Below are 17,010 nucleotides of genomic sequence, written 5' to 3' on the forward strand. Positions count from 1 at the left end.
CGTCCTGGGGTTTCCTTGTAGGTTCTTATATAGCATGTTTTCAAGGGGTAGAGTGTTCACTGTACAATGCTCTCTGATGTTCTTCCAAGCCTTTGCTCCTGTCCAGTGTGTCTCCAGCTCTCTGGGTTGCTGCTAGGCCAGTTCCTCTGCATCTTTAGGGCTGTCTTCAGAGACACTGCACCCATCTTGATTAATGACTTCCAAGAGAAACTCATTGTCCCAGGACCCATTCACAACCTACCTGCCTGTCTTACTTTGAATCAACCTGCTTTTGTTTTTATGATGGATGTATTGGGGAGCATTGGTTGTATGTTTGACCAGTTAAGAGACTCCACCTTAACTCTCTGCCCTGAACTCTGTGACCAGCCCCTCCAGCACTTGCCTCTCCTCTTTTTGATTCGAGCTCATCCCCTTTGCACTGATTCACCTGGGCTGCCATAATGGTCTGTCTGGACTTGGAACCTGGCACGTTAAGTCTCCTTGGTGAAATGGATGATGTCACAGACGCGAGTCTTCCTTGTGCACCTTTATTCCTAGTGATGTCAAGTGGATCAGGTCTCCTCCGGGCATACGTTTAAAGGACAAGTGATACTTCAGTCGAAGGGGGACACTGAAGGCCAATTAGTGGCAGAACACGAGGACCTCTCTCCTCCAGTGCCTATAATGTGACCAACGATATTGTGCCAGCTCTTGGGGCACTTTTGTGGTTGTTTTTTTACTCCCCCCATCCATATCCAGTGGGTTCCTGCGGTCTGCATTGCTCCAGAGGTTTTAGGAGGATATGGAGCTTTGGTGGTTGCACTGGGGGGATTTAGCACGGCACAGTGTTCTCGGGTGTGAGTGCATTATCCTTGGGGCATCTTCACCTCCAGCTCTGCAATGGGGCAACATGGCCCAGGGTGGAGATGAACAAGGGGGGCTGTGGGTCTTGAGGATGCCGCACCTACTGATGGCAGAAGTCTTGACCATCCCAAACTTCTCAACCAGGAGTTGTGCTGGGCCCTGTCCTGCAGCTTTCTGTGTAGACACGTGTATGTAAAACTGCCAGATCACTTTGAGGGGCAGCTCCTCAGCCCCCAATGGTGAGAGACCTTGTTGAAGCCCGTCTTTTTTATTGGCACCTGCCAGAAAGAATCCTGGGGACCTATTTCTAGCATGTGACTGAGGGTTGTAAATGAAAAAATAAATGAATGCCGGGACTCAGAGAGATGGCCTTGGTGGCTGTTTGCAAAGTATTTTTGTGAATTTTATTTCCTTCGTCAATACAAAGACTCTCTGCTCAACGTGTTATCTGTTCATCTCATCCCTTTCTATCTATCTCAGACATGGCAATCCCCTGCTGTCTGGATCACCTGATCCTATCCCAGAAATGAGCAAAAATGAACCTCTCTGAGCAGGGAATTACCTTGTCAGGAATATTTGAAGCCTGGCCCTTTAAGGCTCTGGGCGACCGTGCAGGTGATGTCACAAAATCCGCGACCTTTATCCCAGGGCTTAGCGTTCCGTGCGGAAGTGCGGACGGGTCTCCTGGTTGCGGAAGGCGAGGAGCAGGTGAGGGGGCACCCAGGGGGGCAGGGGGTTTCCCAAGGTCGGTTTTCCGGCCGCCCGCCTGGGTGGTCGCTCTGAGCGCCTGAACGTCTGCGGTCTTCGCCTTGTGGTCGGCGGGGTCGCTCCGTGACGGTGGCCTAGGGTGGCGGGCCCTCTCACGGGAAGCACCGAGCGCTCCTGCCGAGAAGTTTCCCTTATTCATAAACTGATTTTGGGGGAAAGAAGGTCGTTTATACTGAGGAGAACTTACTTAGAAAGATGCGTAAGGGGGGAACACGGCCTGCCGGGTTCGATCCCGGCACCCCACATCGTCTGATCACGGCCTGGGGTGAGCTCAGAGCCCGGAGTAACCCCTGAGCAAAGCCCCCCAGGCCCCCCAAAATAAAAGGTGGGTGGGTAGAGAAAACACGTGGTCATGGAGAAAAACGAATTGGAAGCGCGAAGGTCGTTCTGAACGTTCCAGAAACAAGGACAATAACCGAATGAACAAGAGAAAAAAAAATTTTTTTAAAATTTTATTTTATGTGTTTAAGACCCTTACCCGGTGGCGCCCAGGACTCCCTCCCTCGGGATCCGAGGACCCTTTGGGGTGTCGGGATGCGAGGCCAGCGACCTCCCTGCTGACCCATCGCTCGGACCCCTCACAAAGCAGAAAGTGCCAGAGCTAGAGGGAGCCTCAGTCTCCCCCAGATCTGATGGGGCGTGTGAGGGCAGCTCAGCGTTATCTTAGTTTCAGGGCGACTCCCGGCACCTGGTCAGTCACGGGGGTGGGTGGGTCATCCAAGCAGTGTCCCCAGGACATCCCGTTCCTTGTCCCCTGTCATTCCTTAGGCGGATTGTGGAGTAGGGTTAAAGCGTGGGATTTCCTCATCAAAAGGACCTGGGGGCGCATTCTTTTTCCTCGTGGGGGGTGTTGAGCCCCACCTGGCAGTGTTCAGGGGTCACTCATGGGGTTGTTCAGGGTACCCCATATCTGGGTCAGCAGCATGACGGAAAAAACACCCTACCCTCTGTCCTGTCGTTCTTGGGGGGTGGCGGGGCTGGATTGGGGGAGGGGCACAGCATATTCTTCATATGCTTGAGGCTCAAAAGCATTTGGCAGAGCCTTTGATTTTCACTGGTTCTTGTGCACTCAGTGGGTTCTGGGAGTTCAGGGAGGTGGGGAGCTTCTCTTTCCTTTTTATTTATTTATTTTGCATTTTGGGTCACACCCAGCGAGGCATTGTGGTTACTCCTGCCTCTAAATTCAGCAAGCACTCCTAGTGGTGCTCGGAACCATAAGGGATGCCCAGAATTAAACCCAGGTTGGCCACCTTCAAAAGAAATGCTCATTTGTCTGTGCTGTCACTCAGGCCCCGAGGTGTGGAGCTTTAAGCCAACTCAGGTTGCGGTCTAGAGGGGTGCATCAGGGTGGTGCTACGGTGGGTCTTGCAACCAAATATGCAATCTTAGCAGGAAGTAGCTTGAGCACTTCCAGAGTGTGCCCTAAACCATCTAATAATGCAATTGAGGATCACTATTGGCCACCACACATTTTTTTCATTTAAATGAAATAATTATTTAGTCTGTAGGAAGTACAACTGCAAGACTCAGTTACTTCTCCTGCCTTTGCACTCAGGGAACACTCCTGGCTGGGCTCAGGGCACCATATTGGATGCCAGGATTCAAACTTGGCTTGGCCGAGTGCAAGACAAGCACCTCACCTGCTATACTGTGTTTCCAATCTCTTTACACTTTACTCTCTTTGTCTCTCTCTCTCTCTCTCGCTCTCTCTCTCTCTCTCTCTCTATATATATATATATATATATATATATATGTATAGATGTAAGGAGTGTTGCAAGGCATTTGCGTATTTTGCAGTCCTTTTGAGGCACTGAAATTTTCATACTGGAGACAAACCTTATGTTTGTAAAGACTTTGGAAAAGCCTTCACTTCCTCCCAACTCCTTATTAAACATAGGAAAATTCATACTCGAGGAAAACATATGTAGTGGTGTGGAAAGATTTTTACTCAGTCCTCAAGCTTTGCTGTGTGTAAGATATTTATCCTGCATTGAGGCCTTATATATGAAAGGACTGCAGGAAGATTTTGATGCAATTGGCATAGCTTTATGAACCTTGAAAATTCACAGTGGAGAGAAACCTCATAAGTGTAAGGAATGAAGAAAGGTCTTCAGTTTATCTTCAGCCTTTACTGCGCATGTGAAAAGTCATTTTGCAGTGAAACCTTATATCTGTCAGGAGTGTGGCAAGGACTTTCCTGGATGCTCGGGCCTTATGCATAGGAGAATTCACAATGGAGAGAAGCTATATATAACTATACATATTTATATATGTAAGAATATATATATATTTATGTAAGAACGTGGAAAGCACATTTTTCGCACCTGCGAATTTAAAGAGAATCCTGGAGAAAATCCTGTAGGTAAGGAATATAGGAAGGCCTTCATGTTCCCTCAAGCTTTAGTAAATATAAAAGTTATGCTGGATCAATAACTTCCATAATAACAATGGCCGCGTCAGAACAGGACCCTGAGGTAAAACAATTTTAGTTTCAACAAGTGAGTGGGGGATTGATAAAAAGTACAATAAGTAACGAATTAATCCTGTTATGTGTGAAACCTTCCTGTGATACTAGTACCATAACTGAAAGGTACTTACTGATTATCCCCTGCACCATGGTTATTACAATGTCCTGGCATGTGGACTTCCCAGTATGTTAACTGGTAAATAATGGTTCTTAGTGATAAAGCAAGGTGGAAGGAATTAAATAAAAAGTGTATCCTTGGGTGAATCTCCCCATGAGAATTTCGTCTGCCAAATGTTTATCTGTGTAAATGGTCAGATACTCCTATGTTATGGTGCTTACCTGTCCCTTTTTGATTCCAGAGTATCTCACAGCTCTCCTGGGTCCATCCAGTCTCTTGCTTTTGTGGTTCTAAGAACAAAGGGCAGATGAGGCTTAAGTCTCATATACATGACAATGCCCAGGAGTATATAGTATCTGCAGTCAATTAGCTCTGAAATTACAAAAGCATAATATTGCCTTACTTTGTCTATACAAAGCTGAGGGCTGGGGGCATGGCCATCCCAATCCTCCCAGCACAATCTTCCCAACCTGGGACTGCACTGATCCTTGTCCAGGAGCAAAAAGGGATATTTGTTTAAAGTAAACTGCAGAGGATATAAAGGAAAGAGAAAGTCAACATTTCACTTCTGAATACAAAATCCAGAGATCTCTGATGAATCTGACTTTACAATTCACAGGTTGTGGTTATGGGAAATGGGTGATTAATGCATAGGGGAAGCAGAGCACAGGGAAGTTAAAGATGAATACTAAGGAAATGGGAGTGATTCAGGTGTATTGGGATGGGTGTTACTCAGTAAGCCTAAGCTCCTTGTAGCAGAGGAGAAATGATGAACCAATGTTAAACCTAAATGTTTAGAACTAGAATCCAACCAGGGTAAAGGGTTTTGTTTTTTTAAGCAAGAAAGTTTTGGTTTTCTAGGAGTCAGGACATTTGCTCAGGAATCCCACTGGGTGTGCTAGGAGCACATTTACTTAGGGCCGGAGGCATAGTACAGTGAGTAAGGACTTAACCCTCCAAACAATCGACCCAGGTTCTATCCGCTGCATCCCATATGGTCTGTACAAAAGTGATTCCTGCTTGTAGAGCCAGGAGTAAGCCCTGAATCTGCCAGTTGTGACCCCGAAACAAAAATCACACAAAGTCACATATATATTTAAATATATATATATGCACAAACAATGGTGAAGAAAAAATAGGGATTCAGGAGAAACTGTGAGTTTCTGTAGCAGGGATAGATCAAAAATAGGGGACTTTTTTTTTTCTTTTTTGGATCACACCTGGCGATGCACAGGGATTACTCCTGGCTTTGCACTCAGGAGTTACTCCTGGCAATGCTCAGGGGACGATATGGGATGCTGGGAATCGAACCTGGGTTGGCTGCTTGCAAGGCGTATGCCCTACCCGCTGTGCTACTGCTCCAGCCCTAAGAATAGTGGATTTTTAAGGACCAGAAATTTGACTCTTTTAATGTTTCATTCTCGAATTTGTCTTTGTACATCATTTCCCCACCTCTTCGGTTGAATTTGCCTTTTTTCTTGTTATATTTTTCACCACAGCCTACAGTGCTCAGTGTTTACTCTTGTCCCTGAGCTCAGGGATCATTTGACAAGAGTCAGGGTAACATTCTGTGTTTAGATATCATTGGTTCGATGTTGGTTCGATGTAGGATCAGGGGACTTCTCCTTACCCCCAGACCCCCGGTGTATGACCGACCAGTCCAGCATTTGCCTCTCCACTCCTTTATTCGAGTCCATCCCCCTTGCAGCACAGATTCACCTGGGTGGCAAAAAGGTTCTCAGTGCCTAGACTCTGGCTCTTTTAGGTACCTAATGGAAACGGAAGTGATGTCATAAGTGACGTCATAAATGTCATGGTTCATTTTCCATCCCTGACTCAGACACTGGGGCTGTTGCTCACTTGGCAAAGGACAAGTAAATGTGTGCCCCATCCTGAAAGGGGGTCTCTGAAGAAGGATTTAGTTGCAGGACTCAAGCAACCTCCTGTGAGCACCCTGCGCCTTCCCATTTCCACACTCTGAGCCGAGGGGCCGAGCCAACTTGGGGGCAATTTTGCTCTGGATTTTCACTTGTTCGCCAACATCAAGGTGGATCGTGAGGAGTGATGGAGGTTTTAGGGGGAGGCAGAGCTTTGGGGGTGCAGTGGGGGCTCTCCCAGTGTTCAGGAGTGATAGTTGTGAGTTCGTGATGCTGGGGGGCCTCTTTGGCCACGATCGTCTCCAGCTCAGGATGGGACAACAGTGGGTGAATGTGGGACTCAGCCAGGGGCTTGGCCGTACCAACCCTCCCAGCAGTCCCATGTTTGAACCATCAGCCCTTCGCTCGCTTCTGTAGAATCTCCAGATTTGAGGGGCAGAGCTTCAGCCCCTCCACCTAATGGCACGAGACCTGTTGCTGGTCATTTTCATTGTCTGCCGTGAGAGCCCGGGTCAGGCGGGGGTGGGGGAAGGGGACTTGCAGGTGGCTACGATATGCCCATGAAAATATATTTGGGGGGCTATTTTTGGTTCTTTAGATTTTGGGGTGGGGAGAGGGCACATACACAGAGATGCTCATGACTTACTCGAGTCTCTAAGCTCAGGTATTATCCCTGGCTCTGCTGGGGGCCATATGGGATACAGAGGATTGATGGGTTCATCTAGTCAAGCACCCAACTCACATTATTGCCTTCTAACCACAATACTGGTGTATCTTTTTCTGGTTCATGAATTTCAGCTCCCTCACATCAAGCTGCAAAGCACCCCTGACTCCTCATCTCTCCCTGAGCAGACGACACCTGCATTTGTGGATAATACTGAAGTCCCCAGGACAGAGTGCCCAGGTGCATATACTTGTCCACCCTGCAAGAGAGTGTCGAAGGTTTGTCCACTCTAAGTCACATGGTGGAACCACATTCCAGCCTATGGTTCCCACGGGGCAGCACTGCTGCCAGCCTATTTGGGAGCTCCTGGGCTGAGAGTCGGCCCCTGGCAGGGCCTACAGGGACTTTCCTGTGGGAGCCAGAGAGGAATCCGGGGATTGGAGAAGGCTGTCTTTTCCTCCCCTGTAGCCTGGGCCCAGGTTCCTCTCCTGAAGTGCAGTACAGATGCCAACAAAATTTGCATCCCCAGTGGAGACGGGAGCTTCTGCCTTTGTCTCCAAGAGGTGGAATTGTGAGGCTGTGCGGGAGGGTGTGGCTGTTCTGAGCTCAGGAGTGGGAGGAGGTGCTCCTCACTGGTGCTCACTTTTCTGACTTTCGAGGTCTTTTCACGGAGCCTCCTGCTGATCCTCAGAACAACAGTGACAGGAGAAGATGGTGACGCGGCTTCTGGTAAACCGTCCCCATGTAGGAGTAGACGGATAGAATGACATTAGGTAGTACCAAGAGTGCCCAGGCTTCCTGGGCCACCTGTTTTAGTTTCTTTTGGACAGATTCCAAGATGAGACTTCCGATCGGACTGTCCCATTCTGCTGTTTGAAGCTGCTTTTGTGTACGTTTGTTTTGTTTTATTTGGCTTTGGGGCTGACCCAGTGGTGTATGAGGAGTACTCAAAGCTCAGTGCTCAATGCTATTTCCTGACAGGTCTAGGCGACCAATGGGATGCTGGAGGTCCAAAGGTTTCATCTTGGGTTTTCTGTTTTATTTGGGGTGGCAGAGCAATGATTCTCGCAATCATTCCTTATGTTGCACTCTGGCATTGCCCCTGGCAGTGCTTGTGGGACCATATGGGATGTCGGGGATCGTCAGTCCTACATGCCGTCCGAGGAACAGCTGTCCTGTTACGCCAACCTGCTGCTTCGGTTTCTTTTGCATTAATTTGTCATCAGCTGTCATCTTGACTCTGGGCTCTGGATTGAAAATTTACTGGCCTCAGAGCACCCTGGGGTGTGCTGGCCCTGTTTTCGCCCTGGCAACTACTGTGACATGGGCCCCGAGACTTGATTTTCTCCTGTTTTGTCCTTCCTGCGTTGGAGAGACTACCTGCTCAGTCATATAGTCTTACGTTCACATAATCTTGTGTGTGGATTTCTGGGCATGCGCCAATCCCAAGGAGAAAGATACAAGGATCTCTGAGGGCAGTAGAGATGTTGGGGTCCAGAAACTTCTACCTTCTTTGAGCGGGATTTGGGGTGGTCCTGAGCAGTGGTTCCTAAAGGCGCACATGCCATGCACCGCTCTGAGTAGTTGTCTATATGGACTGTCAAGTTCTCAATCCTACTGGTCATGAGCTCTGAGGGTGCAGCGTGAGTGTGCAGTGGTTTTTGCTACACTCAGCGATAGTCTTTTGGATTGTACAAGTCTCTGTTCAAGTGATCCTCTCTACAGTGCTCACTGGACCAGTGGTGCTCGAATTGGCCCTGGGGTTACCAGGAAATTCAGATACATCCAAGAACCTTCTGTATAACGTCCTCCCACTTTAGCAGATCCAGCTGCCTTATGTGATTTCTGGGGCCTGTCAGTCATGTGTGTGCATGAAGGCTGGTTAATTCGGAGCAGAGAGGCCCAACGACAATATAGGACCCTGGGTCCTGGCCTCACAGTAGTGGTAATGAGGCTAAGATAGACTCTCACTCCCACCCTCTCCGTGTGCTGACTCAGGACACAGTGGCCTTCCATGACGTGGCTGTGAACTTCACCCCAGAGGAATGGTCATGCCTGGAGGCCTCTCAGCGGAAGCTCTACATGGACGTGATGCTGGAGATCTACCAGCATCAGCAGGCTGTCGGTGAGAGCAGTGTGGAGCCAATGGTCTCTGAACAGACCCGTGTGGACTCCCTGGGCTTGGCGGCAGCTGTGTTTCCAACAGTTGCTCTGTGACGGGCTTGGATGTTGTACAGCCGTGCAGTAGCTCTTCCCTCCCTCGTTTTCTTTAGGGTTCACCTGTGGATACTCAGGGCTGACTCTCAGCCTTGTCTTCAGGAATTACTCTTGTGGGGTCGCCAGATACTATGGGGTGATTCATATCAACCCGTTTCGACTGTGTCCATGGGAAGATCCCTATCTGCCCAGTTATCACTCAGGTCCATATAAATAGTTCCATCCATTGGTGCATCAATTTACTTTGTGGACTACACGAACTTTTTTGTGTTTGATTGGTTTTGCTGTTGCCTTTGTTTGGGGGCACAGTCCACAGTTCTCCTGGCTCTGTGCTAAAGGATGACTCCTAAGAGTGCTCAGGGGCCATGGGGTACCGTGGACTGAAACCTCTTGGAAACTTAAAATGTTGGTGCCACACCCCCAGTACTTTTGCACCAGTTACTCAAGTCAGACGGTTTTTGCATTTTCTTTTTTCCTTAGAGATTTGGGATTATTCCTGCCTGTGTATACAGGATCCACACCTGGCCTTGCTCCAAGACCATATGGGCTGCCAGAGATGAAACCCACATGTGTGTGTAGCGGTTCTGTCCTATGTGCTGTACTATCTCTGTCCCACCACAGGGGATTTGATATCTCGTCACTCAACTCATTAGACCCTGCCCTATTTCAGTGCTTGGATTTACTTCTAAAGGTTCTTGTGAGATTTCAGCAGGACTTACGGTTTTCTCCTGGACTCTGCACTCAGGGATCACTCCTGGCTGGCATGAGGGACCCTAGGTGATATCGGGTATCACAACTGGATTGGCCGTGAGAAACTCCTGATGTGCTCTCTTTCTGGATACATTTTTCAGCTTAAAAAATAAGGGTCTCTTGCCACACTTGGCCATTTCCAGATTTATTATTCACTTATTTTTACTGAAATCCGTGACGATTACATGAGGGGCTCAGGAAACTCCATATGCTGCTGGGCCTAGAGAGACAGTACACGGAGGAAAGTGATTTTCTTGCAAGCGGCGCACGTGGGTTAAATCCCCAGCATCCCATGTCATCCGCGAGCGGATCTGCTAAAGTGGGAGGACGTTATACATCACCAGTGGTGATTTCTGAATAGAGAGTCAGGAGTCACCCCTGAGCATTGCCAGGGGAGACCCCAAACAAGACAAAAACCAACAACATACTGTGCTGATCAGCTCCCTGTCAGCCATACACAAGGCCAGGTCTAGAGTATTTGTGGTATTTTCTTGGATCTTATCTCTCAAATAACTAGAAGTATGTGGCATTTTGGAAATGGACATTCTGTTCATACCTTTCAGATATTTGCCCTGTTATATCAGGAAAACATGGGGATTTACCTGTCACCTTTTCCATGTCATTTATCCATGCCTCTGTCTCTGTCGGGGCAGGGCACTCTGGGAGGAAGACCGCGGTGATCTCCTGGCTGGAAGGAGGAACCCTGAGGCCGGGGAGGAGAGGCGTGTGTGCGGGTGAGTGGCTGAGGACCCTTTATGGCTCAGGCCCTGTGCAGTGTATGGGTGCCCTGAGCATGTATGAAACATGCTGCTGAGACCGGGGCCTTGGTCTCCTGGATCCTTGGGTCTGTGTTGCACTCACGCTGCTCTTCATTCCCCTGGACTGTCAGTCACAGAATGATCCTGTAATTTGCTTCCATGGCTTTCGAATAAGTAAGACCATAACAGAGCTAGTTTGGATCTTAACGATAGTATAGCAGGGAGTGCCTTGCAGTGCCCGAAGGTGACCTGTTCAATAATTTGTTCAATAACCTGGTTCCCCGAACATTACCAGGTCTGCTCAAAAACAAAAACAAAACCTAGTGTAGAATTGCCAAGATCCTCACAGTTTTCCACTATCCAAATCTTTTCTTTAGTGTGGGACTCTTTGTACTTTGAGAACCACAGAGATGTACTCGTAACTACATGGCATCATTTTGCTACATTTTTGGACAAGTGCTTGACTTGCATGTTTTGTTCAGTTTCAGAACTGAAACTACGACTTCAGGATTTGGCATTACAGCACTTTGATTTCGGAATGGGGTCATCAAGTACGAGTGAGTTGGTAAGATTCGCTAATTGAGAATAAATATTATTATGCCAGCAGAAATGGACCAAGTATGTGATTGTTAAGGTGGAAGCCTGAGAATGGCAGGGAGGAATTCCAAAGCCTGATGCTTGGAGTAGAGGACCCTTAGCTTTATTAGGTACTAAAATCAACCATGCAGAAAAATACTGTGAGTTATGATTTGCTTGACAATGGTAGTTGTTTAGAAAGCTAATTTGTGCGCCCTAGAGATGGTGCAGTGAGAAATATACTTGTTTTGCTCAGTGATGGATGGTCCTTACCCATCACGCCTTATAGACACCATAGACCCACAGAACTGATCCTAGATACTGCATGGAGTGCCCCTCCACCCACCTAACCCCCAATCAATAGAAACTACATAACAGAAAGAACAAAGAATGTCATTGATCCTGAAAGGCATCACTTGTGGTGAGAGCTTTGCAATGGCCACGTGGTCTGTCTCAGCTGTGTGACGATGCTGCGTTGTCTTCACCCCTGCATCACAGGTTCCACACTAAGCTTTAACAAAACCCACATGAGGTTGTATTTCATTTTCTCTTGAAATGGATGCGTCCGTTTTCTATAGAAGGAATTGTTTCCAGTTGTATTCCTTCATTAATTTAAAGGTGGGGGGGAAGTCACAGCATTTACTGACTCTGCATCCATCAATTTTGTGCATCCAACTTACAGTAACATGAAGTTATTCTATAGTAAGACAATTCATATGTCGGTAATTGCATTTGTGTCGTGCATATGTGTGAAACCACATCTGAAGGGCTCAGTTTTTTGACAGAAAGACTCAGTGAATAAGTCAATAATTAGAATCCTCTGTTGTTCTACAGGAAAGCTGCCACCCCGAGTACAATGTCTCTGATCCTACACTGTATGACAACGTCTTGAGTGGGCAATCCTGCCCTCAGCCCCATGAGGACTCCGGGACAGGCAGGATGTTTTCTGAGGGTGATCAGAATGCTGAGAGCTACTTCACTCAGAAGAAGCCCTCTCCTGGAAAAAGTTCCTTAGAGTGTGTTATTCTCAGTTCACAGGCACAAAATCCCCCAGTGCGGCAGCTGCTAGGGAGAGGAGCACTGTTTATAGTGAGTCCCTCACAGCTACATACCCTCAACCACAGTCATCGTGAGCAGAACCCATCTACGTGTAAGGAATGTGGGGGAGCCTCCCCATGTTCTCAGCACTGTGGTGTTCCCTTAGAAAACCACAGTGGACAGAATCCCCAGAAAAGTCAGTCTCAAGAACAAAGTGTGAGTCAAGGGTTACTCCATCATGACCATATGATTATAAATTCAGGAGCGAAACCTTTTGCGTGTGAAGCATGTGGGAAGGCCTTCGATCAATCATCACATCTTATTATGCATAGGAGAATTCATACAGGAGAGAAACCTCATTAATGTCAGACATGTGGGAAGGCCTTTATTCACATGTCTAATCTTAAGAGACATATGAAAACTCATAATGGAGAGAAGCCTTCTGTATGTCAGGAGTGTGGTAATGCCTTTACTCAGTCCTCAGGCCTCAGTACACATAGGAGAATTCACACTGGAGAGAAACCGCATATAAGTAAGGAATGTGGGAAGGCCTTTCTTACAGCCTCAAAATTTACTGTACATAGGAGAATTCACACTGGATAGAAACCGTATATATGTAAGGAATGTGGGAAGCCCTTTATTGAAGCCTCAGGCCTTAGTGTACATAGGAGAATTCACACTGGAGAGAAACCGTATATATGTAAGGAATGTGGGAAGGCCTTTGCTGTAGCCTCAAGGCTTAGTGTACGTAGGAAAATTCACACTGGAGTGAAACCATATATATGTAAGGAATGTGGGAAGGCCTTTGCTGTAGTCTCAAGGCTTAGTGTACATAGGAGAATTCACACTGGAGAGAAACTGTATATATATAAGGAATGTGGGAAGGCCTTTGCTACAGCCTCAAGACTTAGTAAACATAGGAATATTCATACTGGAGAAGGATCATATATATGTAAGGAGTATGGAAAGGCCTTTGCTTGGGCGTCAACATTTAGTGAGCATAGGAAAATTAACACTGGAGAGAAACCATATATATGTAAGGAATGTGGAAAGGTCTTTGCTACAGCCTCAAATATTAGTATACATAGGAAAAATTCACACTGGACAGAAACTGTATATGTAAGGAATGTGGGAAGGCCTCTGTATGGCCTCAATACTTAATGTACATAGGAGAATACACACTGGAGAGGAACCATATGCTTGTAATAAATGTAGAAAGGCCTTATGAGAAGCCTCAGATTTAGTGTACATAGGAGCATTCGTGCCAGAGAAAAACCTTATATATGCGAGGAATGTGGAAAGGGCTTCTGCCATTCTGAATCCTTTCTAAGCAGAAGAAAATTCACAGTTGAGGGAAACCTTATCAGTGTCAGACTTTTGCGAAGGCCTTCATTTGGCGCTATTCTCTTACTCATTATGTGAGAGTTCATACTGGAGACAAACTGCATATATGTTAGCGGTGTGGGAAGGGCTTCGTGTACCCCTCACACCTTAATAAACATAAAAGTTCATACTGAATGATTTTATCCCTTAATAACAGTCTCTAAGGACAGAACAGGACAAGTCAGTCAAGCAAGTTTCCTTTGGACACGATTGTCAAAGGTGTTAAAAAAGTGCAGTTAAGAGGGAAGTAAGCCTGCCTGCTCAGAACAGGCTTCTCCTCATGTCATTGAAAGGTACCTGCTGATTTTCACCTGGGCTGCACCTATGCTAGTATTCTAGTGCTTGGAATTGCTTGTGTGTTAACTTGTAAATAATGGGTCCAGGTGATGAAAATAAGGAGGAAGGTGACTGAATAAACAGGTACAGAAACATCTCCCTGCTCAGAGCTGTCATGGCTCACTACTCTGTTATTGTTTGCTATGCTTCTGGCTTGGCCCAGAGGGGCTGGTTAGCGGGAGTTATGGCAGAAATCAACCAAGATGTAGCATTAAATACTTTGAAAATGGGAAAACAGTAAAATCTCCATTCTCCAGTCTTTCCTGTGTTAGGTTTTGGCATGCTTGAGCCCCCTGAAAATCCAGGTTTGGGAACTTGAGCGGCAGGTCACGCCAGCTTGTAGGGCACTTTCCCGCTTTTTTTACTTGTTCCGGACATCCAGGCTTTAGGGGATGTGGAGCTTTTAAGGGGTGCATTGGAGGCTGTTCTGTGGCTCAGGTGTCATGGGTGAGGGTGCGTTATCCTGAGGTCCCATGCGGCCACGATTGCATCCAGGTCCAAGATGGTACTGGAGGGTGGGCACATGGATTTCAGGCCTTGGTGTGAGTAGCCTGAAGAGAGTGGGGGTCTTGACCATCTCATGCTTCCCTATTCGAGACTCTGCAGGACCCTGTTTGGAGCCTTTGGACTAGACATAACACTTATCGAAACTCCAGATATGTTCACGGGCAGCCCACAAAGGAAAGAGACACTTTTGCGGTCGGTCATTTTCATTGGCTTCTGTTCTTGGGTTTGGAAAAGTGAGAGGTATTTGCCTCTGAAAATTTACTCTTTGGATTAATTTTTTTTTTTGGTTTTTTTGGTCATATTCAGCATTGCACATTGGGTTACTACTGGCTTATGCACTCAGGAGTTAGTGAATTTAGGAATTAGGAATTTACTCCTGGTAAAGCTCAGGGGTCCATATTGTTACTGGAATTTGAACCTGGGTTGGTCACGTGCAAGTCAAACACCCTACCCGCTCTGCTATCACTTCAGCGCCTCTTTGGATTAAATTTAATAGCTTTTTTATTCAGGGAAGTTGGAAGGGATTCTTTGATGCTCAAAGTTACTTCTGGTTCTACAGCTCAGGAATTATTCTGTGGTGTTTCTGGGTTCCTATGGGATGGGCAGGTTTGACCTGGATCAGCAAGGCAGGGTAGAGCAAATGGACGAATAACAGGAGGGCCTTTACCTTTACCTTTACCTTTACCTTTACTAGCAAGGCAAGCATCCTACTTGCTTTACAGTGAGTCCAACTCCACCATTGGTGTTTTTTTCCATATACATAATTTCTACTATCTGCGTGTATGCTACCACCAGCAGGTCAATCTATGCCTGTAAGGAGAGTGCATCAGCTTCCTGATGGCACCGTCACACTTCCAGATACTCAAAAATTGATGCTGTGCCTTTGGCAAGACACCAAAAACTTTGGGCAAAGTCTTCCAAGAAAGTAAATGGACAAAAGTTAGGTATGTGCGTGACACACCAACAAACCATTTCTGGCTCAGCTATATAATTAGAGGCAAGGTCTCTGGTTCCTGATCAAACTGCTTAAAGGCTATGATCCCAGAGACTCAGAGACAAATCTTGGAACCCAGAAGCTTTTTGCAGAGATGCTCCCGGTTCCCGCAATGAGCTACCAGTGACAGACCACCACAAAGGGGAAAGGGTGTGTATCTCCGCCTGATCCGACTTGGTGGCTCGGTGGTCACCATATTCCAGAGGCCATTGGACAGACAGGTTTGGGCCTGCAGTGACAAGACATGCAGGGCCTCATGGGATTGGGGTGGACTCTGCCCTTTTTTCCCCACCTCAATGTGACAGACCCCGAGTTGCTGCCCATGTATGGACTCTCTGGCTCTTGATCACTTGGCCATGATCCCAGAGTCTCAGTAACAAATCTCGGAACCCAACGGCTTGCAGCAGAAATGTGTCTGGTTCCCACAGTAGGTTACTGAGGCTGGGTATTTCAGGTGGCAATAGGCTTCATGCCTGGCGGCTCAGTGGCTGCCATCTCTTATGGCTTCTGGACGATTAGGTTTGGGACTGCTTTCAGTAGACATGCAGGGCCTAACTGCATGGAGGTGGAGCCGGCCCTTTTCTCCCCACCCCAATGAAACCCCAAGTTGTCTGGCACCTATGATTGACCTCTGTGGCTCATGATCAAGGTGTCTAATGGCTATGATCCCAGAGATTCAGAGACAAATCACGAAACCCAGTTGCCTTTTAGCAGAAATGCGTCTGGACACTGCAGTAGGATACTGTCCCCGGTCCACCCCAGGGGGAATTGGTGCTGTCCCCCCAAATGCTCCCACTTGGCGGCTCGGTGACCTCCATCCTCCAAAGGTCTTTGGAAAGTCAGATTTGGGCTCACACTCAGGAAGATACGTGCGGCCTCTCAGGATGGGGTGGAGCCGGCCAGTTCCTCCCCACCACAACATGAGCGTATGTCATTCCCACGAACCGCCTCTCTGGCTCGTGGTCAAGCTGTTTAATGGCCATATTCTCAGAGACTCAGGAAAAAATCTTGGAACCCAGCAGGTTTTGGCATAAATCCCTGCAGATTTAGTTATTAAAATTTCAGAATTAATTTTAATTCTGTGCGATAGCACAGCGGGTAGGTCGTTCGCCTTACAGGCGGCCAACATGGCCGACCTGAGTTCGATTCCTCCGCCCCTCTCGGAGAGCCCGGCAAGCTACCGAGAGTATTCGATATGCCAGACACAGTAACAACAAAGTCTCCAATGGAGACGTTACTGGGCCCGCTCGAGCAAATCGACGATCAATGGGAGGGCCTTTACCTTCCAAAATCATATGTTATTTTTAACCAGCAATCGAAAAAGAATTGTCTGCTGTTGTGTTTTCACCAGATCTGAGTGCTGGGGTAAAATACCAAATAATAATGGTGGGTCTTGTATCAAAATATTGAATGTAATCAAAGTAGAGAGAAGAATGTGGAAATTATCTGCCCCACAGGTAGGGGGAGGCTGTGGAATTAGGGTATACTTGGGTTTTTAGTGGTGGGAAATGGGCACAGTGAAGGGACGGGTGTTTCATTGTATGACCGAGAATTAAACCTGAAAGCTTCGTAATTGCTCTCCCATTTTTTCCCATTTTCTCCCATTTATTTAGAAATGGCCAGAGCAATAGTAGGGCAAGGAGGATACTTGCCTTACATGTGGCCAACCCAGGAGTCCTCCAATCCACAACCTCTTTGAGTTGCTCATTGGACA

The 17,010-nt window shown here is 47.2% G+C and overlaps 1 pseudogene; it reads left to right on the top strand.

Moving 5' to 3' along the window:
• LOC130021995 (zinc finger protein 850-like) overlaps positions 1-13,123 on the top strand; it is a 28,922-nt pseudogene extending 15,799 nt beyond the window's left edge.
• Positions 13,124-17,010: the final 3,887 nt, after the last annotated feature.

The sequence above is a fragment of the Sorex fumeus genome, unplaced genomic scaffold (assembly GCF_029834395.1).
Source record: "Sorex fumeus unplaced genomic scaffold, SorFum_2.1 ptg000019l, whole genome shotgun sequence".
Lineage (NCBI taxonomy): Eukaryota > Metazoa > Chordata > Mammalia > Eulipotyphla > Soricidae > Sorex > Sorex fumeus.